Below are 20,601 nucleotides of genomic sequence, written 5' to 3'. Positions count from 1 at the left end.
TGTGTGACCTTGGGCAAATGACTTAATTTCTTGTGCTCCAGGCAATTATATGAAACCATGGGTAGTTAAGAAATTACATGAAGGATATGCATGAAGAAGGATATGATCAGAAGTAAGGAACTAATTGGAAATACAGGAAATACTCTTCAAAATGGAAGTTTTGGGTCACCAAGAGGAGAAATAAAAGGTTGTTTAAGGGCAAAAACCATAGATCCTCCCCATTTCCTGCTAAATTTCCCAGTTCATAGGAAAGATAGCCAAATCCATTATACTGCAGTGTGATCCAGTCATTAACACAATTTGAAAATCCAGAATCCAGGATAGAAATTCAGACTGACATACTTGCAATAGACTCTTTTTGTGTTGTTTTGTGCTACAAATGTTCATTGTACTTGAAGGGGATAAGTGTACTCAGCAGTTTTGGACTGGGAAAGTAAAAGGGCAAAACCATGGTAGAGGGGGTGCCTTCTGAAGGGGGAAAAGGAAAACAAAAACAATGCAAATTTTGTGCTTTCTGTTTCATTTATGCTCTACACTATTAATACCATACATCTTAAGACAGAAGCAAAAAAGGATTGACCCAGGTGTGGCAGGTATAATCTTACATGAAAGATAGTTTCTTTTTAGACAGTAGTACCAAAAATGCTGAATGTTATTAATATATATGTATATCTATATCTATATATATATTTATACCTATACCTATATCTATATCTATATCTATATCTATATCTATATCTATATCTATATCTATATCTATATCTATATCTGTATCTATATCTATATCTATATCTGTATCTGTATCTGTATCTGTATCTGTATCTGTATCTGTATCTGTATCTGTATCTATATCTATATCTATATCTATATATCTATATCTATATCTATCTACATAGTTATGAATGCTTTGCATTAAAGCAACTTTGAGGATCAAGTTTTCAATGAAGTGTAAAGGGATCTAATCATGCTTCTATTGTTAATGGATTGGGGACCAGACTCCAGTAAGTAGCAAATGTATGCCAAACAACCTGTCTATGCTATGAAATACATTATGAACATTCTCTGTTTCCAAATAGTTGAATTTTCACTTTCAAAACTTGTCTTAAGATAGTTAATTTCTGAGCTGTTTGTAGGTCTATCTTCATATGTATGGCAAAAAGATAAACCATATTGGAAGCTTCTATTCTGATTCAGATCGAATATGTGAATTTTAGAAAATCTATCTCTTCTCTGACCTTGATTGGAGATGACATCATCTGAAATCATATTTTCAAATAACTTTTATGTTCTGTGAGTGGTGAATGGTGAATCCTATATCCTTTCCTAGTTGGAAATGTTTACTCTAATAGGAGGTAACCAGATATCTGTTACATCCCTCAATGGACAGAACACAGTGCTTGTACTGAGGAATATCTAGCTTCAATTACTATTTCTGATCTTTCTTGGTGGATTATTCTGTTATTTAACCTCTGCTGCACTCAGTTATTTTTTATTTACAAAAATAGGAATAAAAATAACCTGCCTTTAAAAAGTTGCTATGAACATCAAAAGAGTTAAGTTATATAAACAGGTATGTGTAATTATGTAATATTTGCAAACCTTAATTTTAGATATATAAACATCTATCTATGTAAGTATTCACATATATGCTAATAAAATCATCACCATAGCAATAAAAACTATATGATACTATGGCTAAGTAATTTAACATCTCTGAATCATCCTTTCTGTAATAATCTAAGGCAGGTAAGTGGTACTGTAAATTCTGGGCAAATGATCTAATTTCTCAATGCTCTAGGCAACTCTCCATACGTTGTTAGCAAGATGTTGGCATGCATGAAGAAGGAGGTTATCAGAAGGTAGATTGCTTAATAGGAAAGACAGGAACTGATCATCAAAATGGAAGTTCTGGGAGCACCTGAGTTTAAATCCCGACTCAACAAATCTTACTTTTGTGAGGCTGGGCAAGTCGCCTAAACTTTGTCTGCCTTTTTTTCTTAATTGTAAAATGAGAATAACAGAAATTCTGGGTTGTTGTGAGGATCAAAGAAGGTAAAAATGTTTAAAGTGCTTAGTATGATGCTTGATATATAGTGGGTACTGAACATTTGCTTGCTCCCTTCCCTTTCACCTAAATTGGGTAATTAAACTTCATGATTTATATAGTTTTAGGAGAACAGGGTTGAATACTTTAAAAACTGTAAAATGCTAAAGAAATGGATGTGCATATTAAGTGTAAAGCAGCCAGATGGTGCAGCAGATAGAATTTGGGACCTGACATTAAGAAAATTCTTCTCCCTGAGCTAAAATCTGTTCCGAAGTCAGGAAGATGGGACTTCAAATTAAACCTTTGACTCTTTTTAGCTGAATGATTTGGGGCAATACACTTAATCTTTTCTTGCCTCAGTTTCTACATCTGTAAAATGAGCTGGAGAAGGAAACTTCAGTGATTTTGCCAAGAAAATTCCAAATGGGATCATGAAGAGTTGACTGAATAACTGAATGGCAAAGATGGAAAAAATGACTGAATGGCAAAATAAAGTACCGTTGACACTGCCTCATTAACTGACCTGTTTACCTTATTTCAACATAAACTTTCTAAATAAGAATTTCTCCCTTCCCAGGCAGTTTCAGTTATCTGAAACAGCAGAGATTACAGAAGTAAAACATTCATATTACCAGCTAATATAGAAGCTACAAAGTCCATAAACTAAAATCCATGTATTCTGCTTCTAGACAATTATAGGACTTTCTCTGGGACCTATTTGATCTTATTTTATGCATAATTTTAATAAGTATAGTTGTCTGCTTCTTTTAGCCAACATACTATAGAAATAGCTAAAAGTGGAGAGAAGTGGCAAGTCAGTAAACAAGTATTTTATTCAGTTCATACTATGTAGCAGGTACTGTAAAAACACATTGGGGATAAAAAAAGACCTTAAAATAATCCCTAAACTGAGGAGATTACATTCTAATAGATGAGACAAAAGCAACCAAATATACAAATTAGATTACATCTGAATTTCATCTGACAAAGATCATGAGAACAAATGCTGCTATTGATGCTTCTCCTACTATTACTATGAATTATATTACTACTACTACTACTACTCCTACAACTGCTACTACTATTGCTACTGCTACTGCTACAGTACTACTACCACAATTACCACTACTACTACCAATATTACTACTACTATTACTGCTGCTGCTGCTACTACTACTACTACTACTACAACTGCTACTACTATTGCTACTGCTACTGCTACAGTACTACTACCACAATTACCACTACTACTACCACTATTACTACTACTACTACTGCTGCTGCTGCTACTACTACTACTACTACTACTACTACTACTACTACTACTACAACTTATGTTTTGTCACTAAAAAAACATTGTGGGGAACAGTTCACCTTCTTATGCTGGATAAAGAAAACATTTTTCCCCCTAAACTATAGTTAGAGGGCAAATTAAATCTAAATATTTCCTTAAAACAGCAGAAGTTCAGTTGCAGGATTCTTGTAGAAGAAAGTACATTTTCAAGTAAGAGGATGACGGGTGATGCAAACTCATTTAAATTGTCAGAATCTTCAAGTCATTTTTCTCATAAAATGGTGAGTTTATACAATTTATGCCAACTGTAGTTTATCAAAATCAATGAAACAAGCCCCTTATCCTTATAAGTTTACATCCTTTCCTTGCTCTAGATTCCCTCACTAGATTCCCATCACTAGAGAAGCATAACATCGTCAACCACACATAGTCAATGTTGGTATGTCTTTTAGAATAACTAAAAGCAGGGGGAAAAGGTCCCTTGACATTTGTCATTTGGAATGTTCTCCTTTCTCATCTATGCCTCTTAGAACCCCCACTCTATTCACTATTCATCTCAGATGCCACCTACAAGTAAGTTTCCTTCCCTCCATCTCAATAAGTGTTGACATCCTGACTGTATCTCCAAAATACTCATAATTTTAATTGAAATGGGAAAGATTTCATTAACTACCCATATGTATAACTTTCCCACTGACATGCATAGACAAATTTTGTCACCAGCATCACAATATACCAAATAAAACAAAAGAAAAGTTTAATTTAAATTTTAATCATCCTATTACACCCTTTTTATTTCATTATTAGATATACAGTTGTTCTTTTCCAAAATATAGTATCTTTTTCAAATAATTATATTTGAAATTGATCTGACTTAATATATTGGGTGACCAGCCAATACCTAGAAGGACTACGATTTAATTCTCACCCAGTCACTTGCCACGTAGGGGGTGGTGATGGTCTGGACAACTCCCTAGAATTTTTCTATTAAATCACAGGGCAATCAACATATTTGGAGGGAGTTATTATATCAGGAGTTCTTCATACTGATAAAATTATACATCATTTAACATATGTTTTACAAATATAGATTTGGAAGAGACCTCAGTGGCTACAAGGCACCCTTAGCTTCCTACCAATTGATCATCCCACCTTTACTCAAAGACCTCCAATAAGGGGGGACTTATTTTCTCTAGCAACATCCTAGTCCACTTTCTGGTAACTCTAATGGTCAGATTTTTTCCCCTTGCAATAAATCCCTAATCAAGCAGAAAGTCTTTCAAGTATGTAAAAATAACTATCATGGCCCCTCAGTTTCTTATTCTCCACTGCTCCTCCAAGTGATTCCCAAGTGTGCTATGATTTCAATGCCTTCTAATATTCTGATTTATCTCTTGATATTTTCCAGGCTTTTTAAAATTCCTTTACTAATATGAGTGGTCCAGATGAAATGCATTATTCAATAGATGGCTTCACCAGAACAGATTCGAGCAGGACTCTCCTCTTCATATTTCTAGAAAGTATTTCTCCAAATCCATTTTAAGAGCATAAAGACTTATTTTGACTGTTATAATACTGTTGTCATATTGCATTTTGCATTTCATCAGAATTTCCAAATCTTTTACTTTTTTGTGTTTCATTTTTCTTTTCTTTTTTCTACATCCATTTATTTTATAAATTTTTCTTTACTATATATTTATTTTCATATGCACATGTATATTTTTAAGTTAAAAAATTTCCTTCCACCCTTCCTTCCCACCCCTTTCCCCTCAGCAGTGAACAGTCCAGTTAGCATTGTACATACATATTTTTCATAAACATGTTTACAGATTAGTCATTTTTCGTATGGAATTAGGATTAAGGGAAAGAGATATATGAGATAATTTTATGAAGTGTTCATCAGAATATGAGGGGGTATATGTGTGTGTGTGTGTGTGTGTGTGTGTGTGTGTGTGTGTGTGTGTGTTTTATTTTGTTTTACTAATCTTTTTCAGGTAAAAAAAAATACTATTCCATCAGAGTTAAATAAATTAATGATCCCCTCCCGATTTTGTAATTTTTTAATCCAAAGATTATTCAGTCAAAAAAATTCATTAAGTAGTGTTCCAGGAACCATGTTAAGCACTGAGGATGTAAAGTGAGAATTAAAAAGAAAAATATGAACTTACATTGATATCTAGTTTTTTCCCCTAATCTTACTAAATTCAACCTAATGATTAAGTCTAGCTGGATTTTTTCCTGAATCATTATCCAGTGGGTTAATTGTTCCTTCTAATTTTATATCAGCTGAAAGCTTGATAATGACATTATATAAAGATCAAACAGTTCAGGATCAAATAAAGATACCATACTCCATTAAAGACCTATTTCCAAATTAGATCAAGTGAGATAATATTTGTAAAGTTTTTGGCATAAGGCCTGGCACATTACTGTCACTTAATAAAAGTTGGTTTTCCCCTTCCTATCTTTCCAAATAAATATTTATTCATTAATGATGATCCTTTGAGTTTAAATATTCAACCAATTCTGGAGCTATCTTATTAATCTCTATTACTATATAGACCAAAGGTGTCTCTTGACCAGGGGTTTAAGAGTGAGCCAGATCTATATTAAAATGTCATTAGGAAATGTTTACTATAATAAACAAAAATATAATACAACATAGATAATGCCAATCTATAGTTTTCTAAGTTAATATGTTGACTATATGGATCCATTTCTTTTTGTTTAATGCTACTGATGCAATGCATTTGGCTCCATCTTTTCCATAAGAATATCAAGAGATATGGGCAGCTAGGTGGCGCAGTGGATAAAGCAAGGGCCCTGGAGTCAGGAGTATCTGGGTTCAAATCCGGTCTCAGACACTTAATAATTACCTAGCCCTGTGGCCTTGGGCAAGCCACTTAACCCCATTTGCCTTGCAAAATCCTTAAAAAAAAAAGAATTTCAAGAGATACTTCAAAAAACAGTAGGTTAAAATCTAGGTAAACTGTATTTTAAAAATTCCTGTGATATCCCAATTTAATATCCCTATGAAGAAGGAAATCATTTTAATTTGACATAACCTGGTTTTTTTTTAGATTTTTCAAGGCAATAGGGTCAAGTGGCTTGCCCAAGGCCACACGGCTAGGTAATTATTAAGTGTCTGAGGTCGTATTTGAACCCAGGTACTCCTGACTCGAAGGCCGGTGCTCTATCCACTGTGCCACCTAGCCGCCCCACAACATAACCTGGTCTTGAGAAAACTATTGTTTGGAATTACATTTCTCTTTTTTCTCTATATATTCACAAGCCATATAGTATAAATAAGAATTTTGTCAGGACTAAAATTTAAACTACCTGCCTATAATTTATGTTTGTTTTCCATAAACAAAACCAAAACTGTCTCTGGTCCCATCAACTAATATAGACATGTATTAGAAAAGTTTTTATAACATATGAATGTGCTATTGCTCACTGGGCAGAATGGCATTTTGAACAGAGTTGGCTTTAGTATAAGGAAGATGTAGCTACAAATCTTTTGTTGTTCCTCATATCACCTTAGGTGAATAGCTTGACCTCACAGTGCCCTAGGCAACTTAGGAGCTATCTTCTGTGAGTGATTATACTTGATCACATCTCCTGCAGCAGGTGATCTACATCATCTTCCATTAAAAAAAATCTTGAATTTTGTGTATAAATGGAAAGCAGGAAATAATAATTTATTAAACATCTATTATATTCCAGAAGCAAATAATCACTTCTGCTATATATTAGAAGCAGTTAAGTGGCACAGTTGATAGCACTGGACCTAGAGTAGATTCATCTTCATGAGTTCAAATTGGGCTTTAGACACATATAAACTTATGTAAACCTGGGTTCTTGCCCCTATTTGTCTCAGTTCTCTCATTTGTAAAAATGACTTGGAGAAGAAAATGGTAAATCATTCCAGTATCTCTGCCAAGAAAGCAAAATGTGGTAAAAAAAAAAAAAGAGCCAACATGACTGAACAACTATTTGCACACACATATACACACACACACACACACATATACACATTTACATATATGTCAGGCATTATGCTTAGCAATTTTGGAATGTTATCTCATTTGATATATGTTTAAAAGGAAACTTTTGAAAATGATTTTATATTCATTTTCTAATTTATATATGATTTTATTATATTTTAGTAAATAAACATGGCCCCTTTCCTATGCATTTTTGTAGGGAGAAATAATAAGAGCCCTTTTGACTTTTTCATTAATTCTGTCATAACCACTATAATGCTGAATATTTGAACAAAATTACGTTAATACGACTGGATCATGAAATATATTAGTGGGAACTTGGGACAGAAAGAGAGAAAACCACTTTTTAAAATCATATGCCAATAAAGCCCAATCTGGGGCTAGAACATAAATCTTAGTCTAATTCTTGAGTCACTCATCCAGATTCAGGATGTCAGATTCATCCCTGACTTTCCATTTCTCTGAGACTCTTTTTCCCATTATGCTTCCCTGAAGACTGTTGTAAACCTGAATGTATAGGTACAGAGTATTTATAATATGAAGGGAGAATTCTAGTTGGTAGATGATTTTACTAAATGATTAGAATATTTAAAAATCTCATCGTCTATATTTCACCATTAGTGCAACAAAGAGTAATCTGTATTGTCTAAGATAAAACCTAGTGTGCAGTTGGGGAAGGAGGGGCATGATGTAAGGAAAAATGACATGGTGTTGCCAAATCTAAGCAACAGAATTTGGCAAACCTGAGGAATAACCCAACAAATATATTTTCATTATAAAGACTTCACCATTGGTTACCAGAAGTAGAGATATCACATTATAAGGACACAGGCAGGAGGTATTTTCCAAATATCTTTTCATCTCAAAGCCAACATCATTGCTATATAAGTTTGTAAGACATTGTCATCTGTGCACAGAGAGGCTAAATTGCTTCTAATGCTAAATTCATTCCAATTATTTAAATTACAGCTCTATCCCAATTAAATATTTTTCTATTTTATTTATGGTTCCTATATCAAATATTAAAATAATAAACAATAAATACATCAACCTGACATTGAATGTTGATATCCCCGTTTATTCTGGGATGGGAGACATGAGCCATGTGAGGATACTCATTATCCAAAAATAGATCAAGATAAACCTAGAAGCATGTGATTCTAAAGTTGAGTGGGAAAATGTGTTACAATTAGATGATCCCTAAGGTATCATCCAGTGCTAAAATTGCTTGAATCTAAGTGTAGTGAAACTCCTGGAAATAGCAAAGGAAAATGAAGTTTGCAAGAGCCAAGAAAGAAGAAATGATAGGTTAGCATTGAATGAAGTGGGACACAATACTTTGGGGATCAAGAAAACCACTAACACTTTCTATTTCCTAAGCAGAGAAGTGAACATTCACATTAGCAGGTGTATCTTGATCTATCCCTCCACCCCAGGATTCCTATCATTATCTTGATGATATAATATGGCAAGAGACCAGAAGAACATAATTATCCATGTATGGATGGGCTTAATGGGTTAAAATTTAAGCAAGGATAAACACTCACTAGATAATTAAGAACTACAATGAAATATCATTTGTCTTTTCATCTCAACAAATCAAGGGTGGCCTAAAGTTCCCTTTAGCCAACAAAAATTTTCTGAGAAATAACAACAAAGAAAGCATTTAATAGGCAGTAAGAAAATATAATATTGAAGAAGGAGATGCTATTTCAAGTGCTTCTGTTGTATTTGAAAACAAAAAGACATGCTTAGGATCATTGGTTCATTGGCTTAGACTTAGATCTTAATGGGAATCTAATCTAATCTCACCTCAATTAATTTTCTTAAGATGATGGTAGCACAGATGTTTGCCCGCCATATTAATAGGGGGCAATAGCATGCAATAAATAAGTGCTTTTATAAGTTCAGAAATAGGGTGTTAAAAGGGACTAAAATTGTTGGAAAATGCTAGAACAGGAAAGAGAGAGACTAATGAGGGATGCAACTGGTTTAAGCATTGAATTTAGATAGGGAGAGAAGGATCCAAGGGATCTTCTAACTGTAAAAGGAATAGCAAGCTATTACCAAGTGATGGAAGGAGATCAGGTGGGTTAGAACACAGAATTCCTGTGAGAGATGGTGGGATATATAGGCGGATGAATGGATGAAAGGAGAGTTAGACAGTCTCCAGTGGAAGAGGAGTTTTAGAGGAGGTTGAGAAACTGTAAAAAGGGGAGAGTCAGATGTTTTTGAGCAGGGGAGTAAGCTGCTACAATGAATGTTTCAGGAAGATTAACCTGGTAGTTTAGAATACAAAGAGGAAAAATTTTGATTTTCTGACTTGCTTATTGGTCTGAATTTTGGGTGGAGAACTTTTTTGTGTCTCCACCTAAAATTCAAGAATATATAAGAAATGTATCCTCATGAAATTAATGTATAATTATCCTAAATATAGAACTCAGCCCTTAGGCATCTCCCTCCACAATGCAATGTCAAGACTTAAGGTCTTGTTTTTGGAACTTTCCACCCTGTGTTTCACTCAAGTCCTAGAAGATTGACATGAATACATGCCATTAAGATTAAGTCAAATCCCTAGGGGTTCACTGCTGAAATGGCACTCCGCTGTCTTGAAACCTTTTATTAAGGAAAATGTGTCTATGAGGAAGGGGACCTTGATTATTTAAAAGAAAATTATGGTTGGAATGTCATAGAGAGGATAAATGTAAGCCTAAAAAACTTGTAAATTGGTTTAACATGCTTCCTTTCATTGGTCTTTCTTTGCATTAAGGCCAATCCAATATGGAGCCATCCTGGTTTTATCTTGGTATGTTTGCAAAAATAAATGTGTATTTAATGTGATATCCAAGTTAACACTAAAACTTAATTACTGGAACCCTAAAATCTGATTCATTTTCATCCCATTCAAACTTTGAGGGAATAATACAAATTTAAAAGAATATAACCTGAAGACCGGAAGACCAATTTGGAAGCTGTACCCAAATTATTAGCAATATAGTAAATGATAGGATTTTTTTGTTTTTATTTTTTGTTTTTAATTCTTTGAATTTTCCCATTGAGTAACTAAGGAGAATGAATCATCTCTGCTGAAGGACATCTATGCTCAAGGCATGGGAGAAGCATATTCATTATCTAAGGAAGCACTGATAAGTAGCACAATTATGGAAATGCTTGGCTATATAGAACTATACAAATGCTAGCTTTAAATGTATTTGAAACATCCCACCTAGTTGTTTAAAAGAGCTAATCTGACAGAATTTTAAATAACTTGTTATCTCCTAAATGAATGAAAAGCTTGAATTTTGTCTTATTGGAGAATGCCTTTTAACCCTATCTGGACAAATTTCATTCCGCAATTAATGAGGAGGCCCTATCAGAAGTAAAGAGATATGTAGAAAAACTCACTACAGAACAAAGGAGCAACAAAGTAGAGAGAAGCTAGATGGAATAGTAAATTGACTTCTGGCCCTGGTTTCTGGAAACTCAGAATTTCTGTTTGTTCATATGCAAATCATTTAACCTTTCACAGCCTCAGTTTCCTCGTATGTAAAATAGAGATAATAATATTACCTACATTTCAGGGTTATTATAAAGCTAAAATGATATATTTGTAAAGCTCTATATAAATGCCAGTTATGATGATGATGTTAATGATGTTGATGACAACATTTCTGAGCATAGAACCCCAAAATATCTTTCAGGAATCACAGTATGGAGGAATTCTCAGGTAACTGTACTAGGAGTTCAATCCTCCTTCAGACAAGTCACTTTAAACTGCAAGCCTCAGTTTCTTCTTCTGAAACTTGATGATATTTGTCCTTTATCAAAGAAGACTATGACTAGACTATGCCCTGACAAGCACATGAATTGGATTTGGGTGAGGGGGTGCTGTGATAAGTCACCAGCCTCACTTTCTCCTCCAGAGTTAACTGGATTCAGTGGCCTGGTATGAAGTAGGAAGACAAGAGATAGCCCTGGATGTGAAGCAATCAGATTTAAGTGACTTGCCCAAAGTCACACAGCTAGTGTAAAGTATCTGAGGCCAGATTTGAACTCTAGTCCTTCTAACTTCAAGGTCAGCTCTCTATTTACTGTGCCACCTAGCTACTTTTCCTGAAAACTTAGGATAATAAATTACCTATTTTCCAGGATTGGTGTAAAGATCAAGTTAGGTGACATTATATATATAATGCTTTTCAGATGCAAAAGCACTATATAAATACTACCTATTATCATTGTTATCATCACAATCATTATTATATTTGAAACTTTAATATTATTGAAGTGGACTAGATCTTATTCATGCCAGTTGCTTATGCCTGGTACTTCAGATTCAAACTTACAATGAAATGAAACACTCATTATTCTAATTTAAGAAGTTGGATTACATACTATGATGGGGATAGGGGAAGAGATTATAGATTAGGAAGAGAATATTATATTATCTTGAGCATAATATCCTGTTGCTGATATTGTTTCTTGTCTTCTGTTTAGAAATATCAGAGAAGAGTCTGATTCTGAGTGTATTGACTTTTCTACTCAGATAACCAAAAAGCCAGTTCAGCAGTCATAGTTCCCTGAACCTTTTAAGGACAAAGTATTATAAAGTGCTTGGGTAAGGTCTTAGGAAAATCACAGCAACATGCTAGGGTTTTCTTGGAAATATTTTTCCCCATTCCATCTTCCTCCACAGGTTGTTTTTTTAGAGGTTTATAGCAGTATAGTATACATGACCATCTGACAGTGAAAGGTTAAAGTTTTCATTATAAAAATATTATTTACTATATGGTATTTGTGGTACTGTAGATTTCAAGTGCTATGAAAAGGGAAATATTACCTTAAATCGGTTTTTTTAATTGACATGTTAACACAAAAGGTCACAGAGTTCTTGGGAATTACTTTGCATGTTAGCAATTTTATTTTGTGTACTATATTTTTGTATTATTTCATGTTAGGAAAAGTGAATATTAGTAGAAGTAATATTTTGTTATAAAGAATTGTCTGCAGAAAAGTGTATTTTCTGGTATCTCTAGTGAAATATTAGAGTTTTTGATGACTATGGGAATCTATTCCCCTTTCACTTTACGTTCAATGTATCAATATTTGTTTGTTTTATTTTTGTGCTATTTTTCAGGAACATTATCCCCATGAAAGTTGAGGATTGGCAATATATGGAAAGCTTATTCTTCAAAGGGAAATCAGTCTTAATATTCTACTAAATACCAGAACAGTAAGAATTATTGTAGTTTTTCAAGCCAAGAGGATTGAGAAGATGCTAAGTCCTTTCAGATTCATGGCCTTGAAGTCTGTCAAATGAGCTAGACTTGTAAAAGAGGTTGAGGGCCTGGACTGACTTGAATGCAAATAGAAGGGAAGGATCAAAAGGATCGGATAACTGGTTAAAAAATAGCAAAGAAGGGAAAAGCAAATCTGAGTTTTCTTTTATTTTTAAGTATGTTATTGATATGTTCTATATCTTACATCACCATATGCTATTAATCCCTTTTACTCTTTCTCATTGAAATCATCCCATATGACAAATAATACTTTTTAAAGATTTTTTTTGAAAAATACAAATAAATTGAAAGAAACTTTGAAATCACATCCAATATTTAATACCTATGAACTTCCTAACTCCTTGAAGTGGTGAACTGAGGGTCTTTTCATCCCTTTTTTTTTTAGATTTTTCAAGTCAATGGGGTAAAGTGACTTGCCCAAGGCCACATGGCTAGGTAATTATTAAGTGTCTGAGGTCAGATTTGAACCCAGGTACCCCTGACTCCAAGGCTCATACTCTATCCACTGTGCCACCTAGCCACTCCTTTTCATCTCTTTTCACTTGAATTCCACTTGAGTTTTACAGTTTTGTTATATTGACATTTTTGGTAAGTTGTGTTTCTATTTACATTGTGTAGTTACTGAGTATATTTTTAGCTCTGTTTATTTCACTTTATGTCAGTGAATAAGGAACTTTAAATGCATCTCTATAGTTATCACACATAAAGATATTAATGTTTCATTACCTTTGTGTTCCGTAATTGGTTATCCATTTCTCAATTGATGGACATATATTTTTGTTTCAAGTTCTTAGCAATTTCAAAATGGCTGCTATATTTTAGAGCATATTGGGACAATTTTCTTAACAATGGCTTCCCTGGGGAATAAGCTTGATGATAGGTCATTTTAATCACTTTATTTGCATATTTCTAAATTGCTTAATCAAATGATTGTTCCACTTCACAGCTCTATCGACAATTGCTTACCTTTCCACCATCTCTCCAATATTAGCTATTCTTATTTTTTAGTTTTATTTGCCAATTGGCAGAATGTAAGGTGAAACCTTAGTGTTGTTTTGCTTTGCATTTCTTTTATTTTTAGTTATTTGGAGCATTTTTATGTGATTCTTTTGAAAATCAGTTTTTATATATGTTGCTGAATTTATCTTTTTGGAGCACGCACACACACACACACACACACACACACACACACAAACATATAAAGAAACACATATCTTGGATACCAAACCCTTATCAGAGAAGTTTAATACAAAGATGTTTTTTGCCTATTCAACTATTTCCCTTCTTATTCTAGATGCTTTAATATTTGTGCAGAAGATTTTCAGTTTCAAAGTCCCTCTTCTGCTATTAGAACAATTTTGTATTAGTTTAGTTACATTGCTTTAATCTTTTTTTGGGGGGGAGGACCTTCTTGTCACTAACTCTTCTTTTCATCCCTGATCCTCTCTTATCATTTGGTATCCCCCTCTTTCTCTCCTTTTTACTAGTCTTATTCCTTAGTTTTCAAATATCATTTTTGTGGTTCTTTCCAATAAGGATTGTTCTCACTCATCATTAAACAACTTTCTGTTTACTCTAGACTCTGGTGCTCTTATTCATGACTCACAATTGTCTGGTCTCTCTCTATTTTCTCTTAATTCTTCAAACAATCAAAACTACCTAGGAATCAACTTTAGGCTATCTCACCAGAACTTTCTGATAAAAGTGTAAATATATATAGTATTGGTATTGTTCTGTAAGAAGTCATGAAGAAGTGTACTTCCAGAAAAGTTTGGAAAGTCTTACATAAATAGATGCTGAGTGAAGGGAGAAGAACCAGGAGAACATTGTACACATTAATAGCAGCATTGTGTGATGACTATGACAGATATAGCTTTCCTCAGCAATATAATGATCAAAGACAATTCTAAAGGATTTTTGATCGAAAAATACTGTCCCTATCTAGAGAAAGAGCTATGGGATCTGAATGCAGACCAAAGTTCACTATTTTCCATTTTCTTCCATTTTTGCTTTATGTTTTTTCCCCCCTCATAGTTTTTTCCCCTATTGTTCTGATTTTTTCACAATGTGATTAATATAGAAAAATGCTTAACATAGTTATACATGTATAACCTTTACAGATTATTCCCTGTGAGAGGTGGGTGGGAAAGGAGGGAGGAAGAAAAATGTGGAACTCAAACTCTTACCAAAAATGAATGTTGAAAACTAAAGAAAAATGATGTATAGTATAAGGGAAATGATTTCCTTTCTCTATTGTGTCTCACTTCTAGATCAATGACAATTATCAAAGATGTCAGAAAGGATACTGGTTCATGATAGCATCCTTCCTTATCATATCTGTGATTATGCAATCCTGCAGTGATCTTTGCTCTTTTTTGTTGACCTATGTTTTCCCTACATTTTCCTGGAAAGCTCTATATTCTTCAAGTTGTCACATTCCTTTGGCAGCCATTTTCCCTGAAAAGTTCCAATTCCTCCCCTCCTAGAATATTTTAGGCACTAAATGTATCAGATTTCCTCCTCCAATGTCATCTTTCTTCACCAACAATTTCTTTTCACCTTTAGAAGCATTCATCACTTTCATCCCCAAAGTAAGATCTTTTCCCATTCTTTCCCTTTTCAATTTTTCATACCTTCCTTCTCCTCCACTTCCCTCTAGACTCTTCTCTTTCTTAGACTAATGTTCATTTTACATTGCTAGTCTTTGATTTGACCCCATTACATCACTCACTTCTCTTTATCACCATGTTGTCCTCTCCTCATTTTGTGTTCCCTCTTAAGTTGTAATGTAGTTCCTCCACATATAGAAAACCATTCATTTACCTGTATGTTTGGTGCTATCAGAAGTGCCCCTATCTCTGCTTTATTACCACTACTTGATTTCTACCCTAGCCTCTCTCTTCTTGTGTATATTTAGAAAGAATTTTCTGACTGATCTCTCTATTGTCTCTGTTTGTATTACTATCCTTGCACTCACGCTCTTGCATTTATTCATTCTTCCTGCTCTTCTGTTGTTTGGGGTGTTCAAAAGGCAAATAATGTCTTCAGTTCTTGTTTTTCTTCTAAAAATATTTCAAATTCTTCTTTACTATTGCATGCTCATCTTTTGTTGCATATGGTTAAGTTCAGATTTGAAAGAAAAAAACTGAATCCTGAGTTCTTTCTACCATATTTTTCTATTCACTCTTCTGGGGTCACAGAATAGTTTTATGTAATTCAAATGCCCTTTCCTTTATATTTTAAGATCTTTGTATTTGAGATATTAGATCTTTTCTTCTTCATTTTGCAATATTTATTCATAGAAGTATGAATTTATTTTCTATATCTGGACATCATCTTTTCTTCTTATTACTATTTTTACTATTAATTTCTCTTTATTTTCCAAGAATTTTGAGTTTTATTTTTCCTTAAATCTTTGATATTTTGAGTCTCCGCTGTTTCTTATTTTCCTTTTGTTCACTTCTTAATTCTCTCCTTATGATTTTACTTTCCTTGACTCTGTATCTCCAACTATCTCAGATCCATCCCATTTTGTGGAATTCAGAGTTGACCAGCTTTAGCCTCTATCCCCAGTGACTTTTTTGTCATTCAAGAAAGATTTTATTTACTTTGAGCTTTACAATTCCCCCCCCTAATTTTGCTTCCCCCCCACTCCCACAGAAGGCAGTCTGTTAGTCTTTACATTGTTTCCATGGTGTACATTTATCTCAGTTGAATGTGATGAGAGAGAAATCATATCCTTAAGGAAGAAAAATAAAGTATAAGAGATAACAAAATTACATACAAAAGATAAGTTTTTTTTTTCCCCTAAGTTAAAGGTAACAGTCTATGGTCTTTGTTCAAACTCCACAATTCTTTCTCTGAATACAGATGGTATTCTCCATTGCAGATAGCCCAAAATTGTCTCTGATAGTTACACTGATGGAATGAGTAAGTTCATCAAGGTTGATCATCATCCCCATCTTGCTGTCAGGATGTACAGTGTTTTTTATGGTTCTGCTCATCTCACTCAGCTCATCTCTCTTAGCATCAGTTCATGCAAATCCCTCCAGGCTTCCCTGAATTCCCATCCCTCCTGGTTTCTAATAGAACAATAGTATTTCATGACATACATACACCACAGTTTGTTAAGCCATTCCCCAATTGAAGGGCATTTACTTAATTTCCAATTCTTCGCCACCACAAACAGGGCAGCTATGAATATTTTTGTACAAGTGATGTTCTTACCGTTTTTCATAATCTCTTCAGGGTATAGACCCAGTAGTGGTATTGCTGGATCAAAGGGCATGCACATTTTTGTTGCCCTTTGGGTGCAATTCCAAGCTGCTCTCCAGAAAGGTTGGATGAGTTCACAGCTCCACCAACAATGTATTAGTGTCTCAGATTTCCCACATCTATTCCAACATTGATCATTGTCCTTTCTGGTCATATTGGCCAGTCTGAGAGGTGTGAGGTGGTATGTCAGAGATGCTTTAATTTTCATTTCTCTGATAAGTAATGATTTAGAGCCATTTTTCATATGACTATGGATTGCTTTAATTTCCTCATCTGTAAATTTTCTTTGCATATCCTTTGACAATTTGTCATTTAGGAAATGGCTTTCACTCAGTTCTCTGTATATTTTAGAAATGAGTCCTATGTCAGAAATACTAGTTGCAAAAATTGTTTCCCAATTTACTACATTTGTTTTGATCTTGGTTACAGTGGTTTTGTCTGTAGAAAAGTTTTTTTTAATTTGATGTAATTGAAATTATCTAGTTTGATTTTAATAATGCTCCCTATCTCTTACTTGGTCATAAACTGTTTCCCTTTCCATAGATCTAACAGGTTAAGTTACTCCTTGATCTTCTAGTTTGCTTAAAATATTGATAGATCCTGTATCCATTTTGATTTTTTTTAGGTATAGGGTCTTAGGTGTTGGTCTAATCTAAGTCTAATCTAATACTAACTTCCAATTTTCCCAACAGTTTTTATCGAAGAGAGAGTTTTTATTCCAATAGCTGGACTCTTTGGGTTTATCAAAAAGTAGATTACTATAATCGTCTCCTGCCTTTGCACCTAGTCTGTTCCACTGGTCCATCACTCTATTTCTTAGCCAATATCAGACAGTTTTGATGACTGATTCTTTATAATATAATTTTAGATCTGGTAAGGTTAATCCACCTTCTTTTGCACTTTTTATTGAATCCCTGGAAATTCTTGACTTTTTATTTCTCCATATGAATTTACTTACACCTTTTTCTAACTCCTTAATTTTTTTTGGAATTTTGATTGTAAGGCACTAAACAGGTAGGTTAGATTTGGTAGAATTGTCATTTTTATTATATTAGCTCAACCTATCCATGAGAAGTTGGTGTTTGCCCAGTTATTTAAATCTGATTTTATTTGTGTGAGAAGTGTTTTGTGATTATTTTCAAAAAGTTTTTGATTCTGCCTTGGCAGGTAGACTCCCAGGTATTTTATATCTATCTATCTATCTATCTATCTATCTCTATCTATCTGTCTATCTATCTATCTATCTATCTATCTATCTATCTATCTGTCTATAAATGTTGAGGATTTATGAGGGTTTATTTTATATCCTGAAACTTTGTCAAGTAGTTGCTAATTATTTCTAGTAGTTTTTGAGTTGATTTTTTTTGGATTCTCTAGGTATATAGCATCATGTCATCTGCAAAGAGTGAGAGTTTTGTCTCTTCTGTCCCAATTCTAATTCCTTTGATTTCTTTTTCTTCTCTTATTGCTGATGCAAACATTTCTAATGCAATATTGAATAGTAGTGGTGATAATGGGCATCCTTACTTCATCCCTGGTCTTACTGGAAATACCTCTAACCTCTACCTGCTGCATATAATGCTTGTTGATGGTTTCAGATAGATACTGCTAATTATTCTAAGGAACAGTCCATTTATTCCTACACTCTATAGTATTTTTAATAGGAATGGGTATTGTATTTTGTCAAAAGTTTTTTCAGCATATATTAATATAATCATATGATTTCTGATAGGATTTTTACTGATATAATCAATTATACTATCACTTTCCCTAATAGTGAACCAACCCTGAATTCTTGAGATAAATTCTACTTGGTCATAGTGTATTATCCTAGTGGTAACTTGTTGTAATCATTTTGCTAAGATTTTATTTAAGATTTTTGCATCTATATTCATCAGGGAGATAAGCTCATAATTTTCTTTTTTAACTCTTCCTGGTTTAGGTATTAGCACCATTTGGTTTGATAGAAAGAATTAGGCAGAGTTCCTTCTTCATGTATTTTTCCAAATAGTTTATATAGAATTGGAACCAATTGTTCCTTAAATATTTGAAAGAATTCACTTGTGAATCCATCTGGTCCTGAAGATTTTTGCTCAAGGAGTTCATTAATGGCTTATTGAATTTCTTTTTTTCCTGAGATAGGATTTTTTAGGTAATTAATTTCCTCTTCATTTAACCTGGGCAATTTATATTTTTATAAATATTCATCCATTTCATTTAGATTATCAAATGTATCGGCATAGAGTTGGGCAAAATAATTCTGAATTATTACTTTAATTTCCTCCTCATTGGTGGTGAGTTCACCTTTTTCATTTAGATTATTAGCAATTTAAGTTTTCCTCTTTCTTTTTTTTCAATCAAATTGACCAGAGGTTTATCAATTTTATTGTTTTTTTATAAAACCAACTTTTGGTTTTGTTTATTAATTCAATAGTTTTCTTGCTTTTGATTTTATTAATTTCTCCTTTAATCTTTATACTTTCTAATTTGGTATTTAATTGGGGGGGTTTAATTTGTTCTTTCTCTAATTTTTTAGTTGCATATTTAGTTCCTTAATTTCTTCTTTCTTTAATTTGTTCATGTAAGCATTTAAAGATATAATATATTCCCTGACAGCTACTTTGAGTGAATCCCATAGGTTTTGGTAGGTTGCTTCATTATTGCCATTATCTAGGATGAAATGATTCTTGCTATAATTTTTCATTTTATCCACTCAATTTTTAAAATGAGGTTATTTAGTTTCCAATTAGTTTGGGGTCTATATGTCCTTGGTCCAATAGTACATATGATTTTTTTATTGCATTATGATCTGAGATAGATGTATTCACTATTTTTGTTTTTCTGCAATTGACCATGAGGTTTTTATGCCCCTATACATGGTCAATTGTGTGTAAGTGCCATGTACTGCAGAAAAAATATATATATATTCCCTTCTACCCTATTCAATTTCCTCCATAAGTCAATCATATCTAGGTTTTCTAACAATCTGTTTACCTCCTTAACTTCCTTCTTGTCTATTTTAAGATTAGATTTATCTAAATCTGAAAGTAGGAGGTTGAGGTCTCCCACTAGTAGAGTTTTGCTTTCTATGTCCTCCTCTCCTTCTTTCAACTTCAATTCTAAGAATTTGGATGCTATGGCATTGACTGCATAGAAATTTAGTGTTGAAATTACTTTATTGTCTATGGTACCTTTTAGGAGGGTATAGCTTCCTTTCTTAATCTCTTTTAACACTATCAATTTTTGCATCTGCTTTATCTGAGAAAAGGATTGCTACACCTTCTTTATCACTTCAACTGAAGCAAAATATGTTTTGCTCGAACTTTTTACTGCTTTAAATGAGTTTCTTGTAAGCAGAATATTGTACAATTTTGGTTTTTAATTCACTCTGCTATATGCTTACGTTTTAAGGGAAAGTTCATCCCATTCACATTCAAAGCTATAATTACTAATTCTTTGTTGCCCTCCATGCTATCTCCCCTCTGTATTTTTCCCCTTTTTTATTTTATCCATATACCCCAGTATTTTGTTTCTGAATACCACCCCCTTCAGTGTGTTTGCCCTCCTATATCAACCCCTCCTCTTTCTTTCCCCTTTCCCTTTTCACCTTCTTCCTCTCCTTCCTTCTGTTAGTTCCTCTTTTTCTCCCCCTTCCCATCCCCCCTTTCCCCTTGTATATTT

At 33.5% G+C, this 20,601-nt stretch overlaps 1 protein-coding gene and 1 pseudogene across 1 annotated transcript in view; one reads left to right on the top strand and one right to left on the bottom strand.

Moving 5' to 3' along the window:
- LOC141491494 (eukaryotic translation initiation factor 2 subunit 1 pseudogene) overlaps positions 1 to 13,622 on the bottom strand; it is a 30,345-nt pseudogene extending 16,723 nt beyond the window's left edge.
- The window catches only part of NYAP2 (neuronal tyrosine-phosphorylated phosphoinositide-3-kinase adaptor 2), a 318,657-nt gene that overhangs the window by 81,724 nt on the left and 216,332 nt on the right, over positions 1 to 20,601 (top strand). The gene's annotated exons all lie outside the window — the stretch shown is intronic.

Source organism: Macrotis lagotis, chromosome 6 (genome assembly GCF_037893015.1).
Source record: "Macrotis lagotis isolate mMagLag1 chromosome 6, bilby.v1.9.chrom.fasta, whole genome shotgun sequence".
Lineage (NCBI taxonomy): Eukaryota > Metazoa > Chordata > Mammalia > Peramelemorphia > Peramelidae > Macrotis > Macrotis lagotis.
This window is presented reverse-complemented; position numbering and strand designations above follow the sequence as displayed.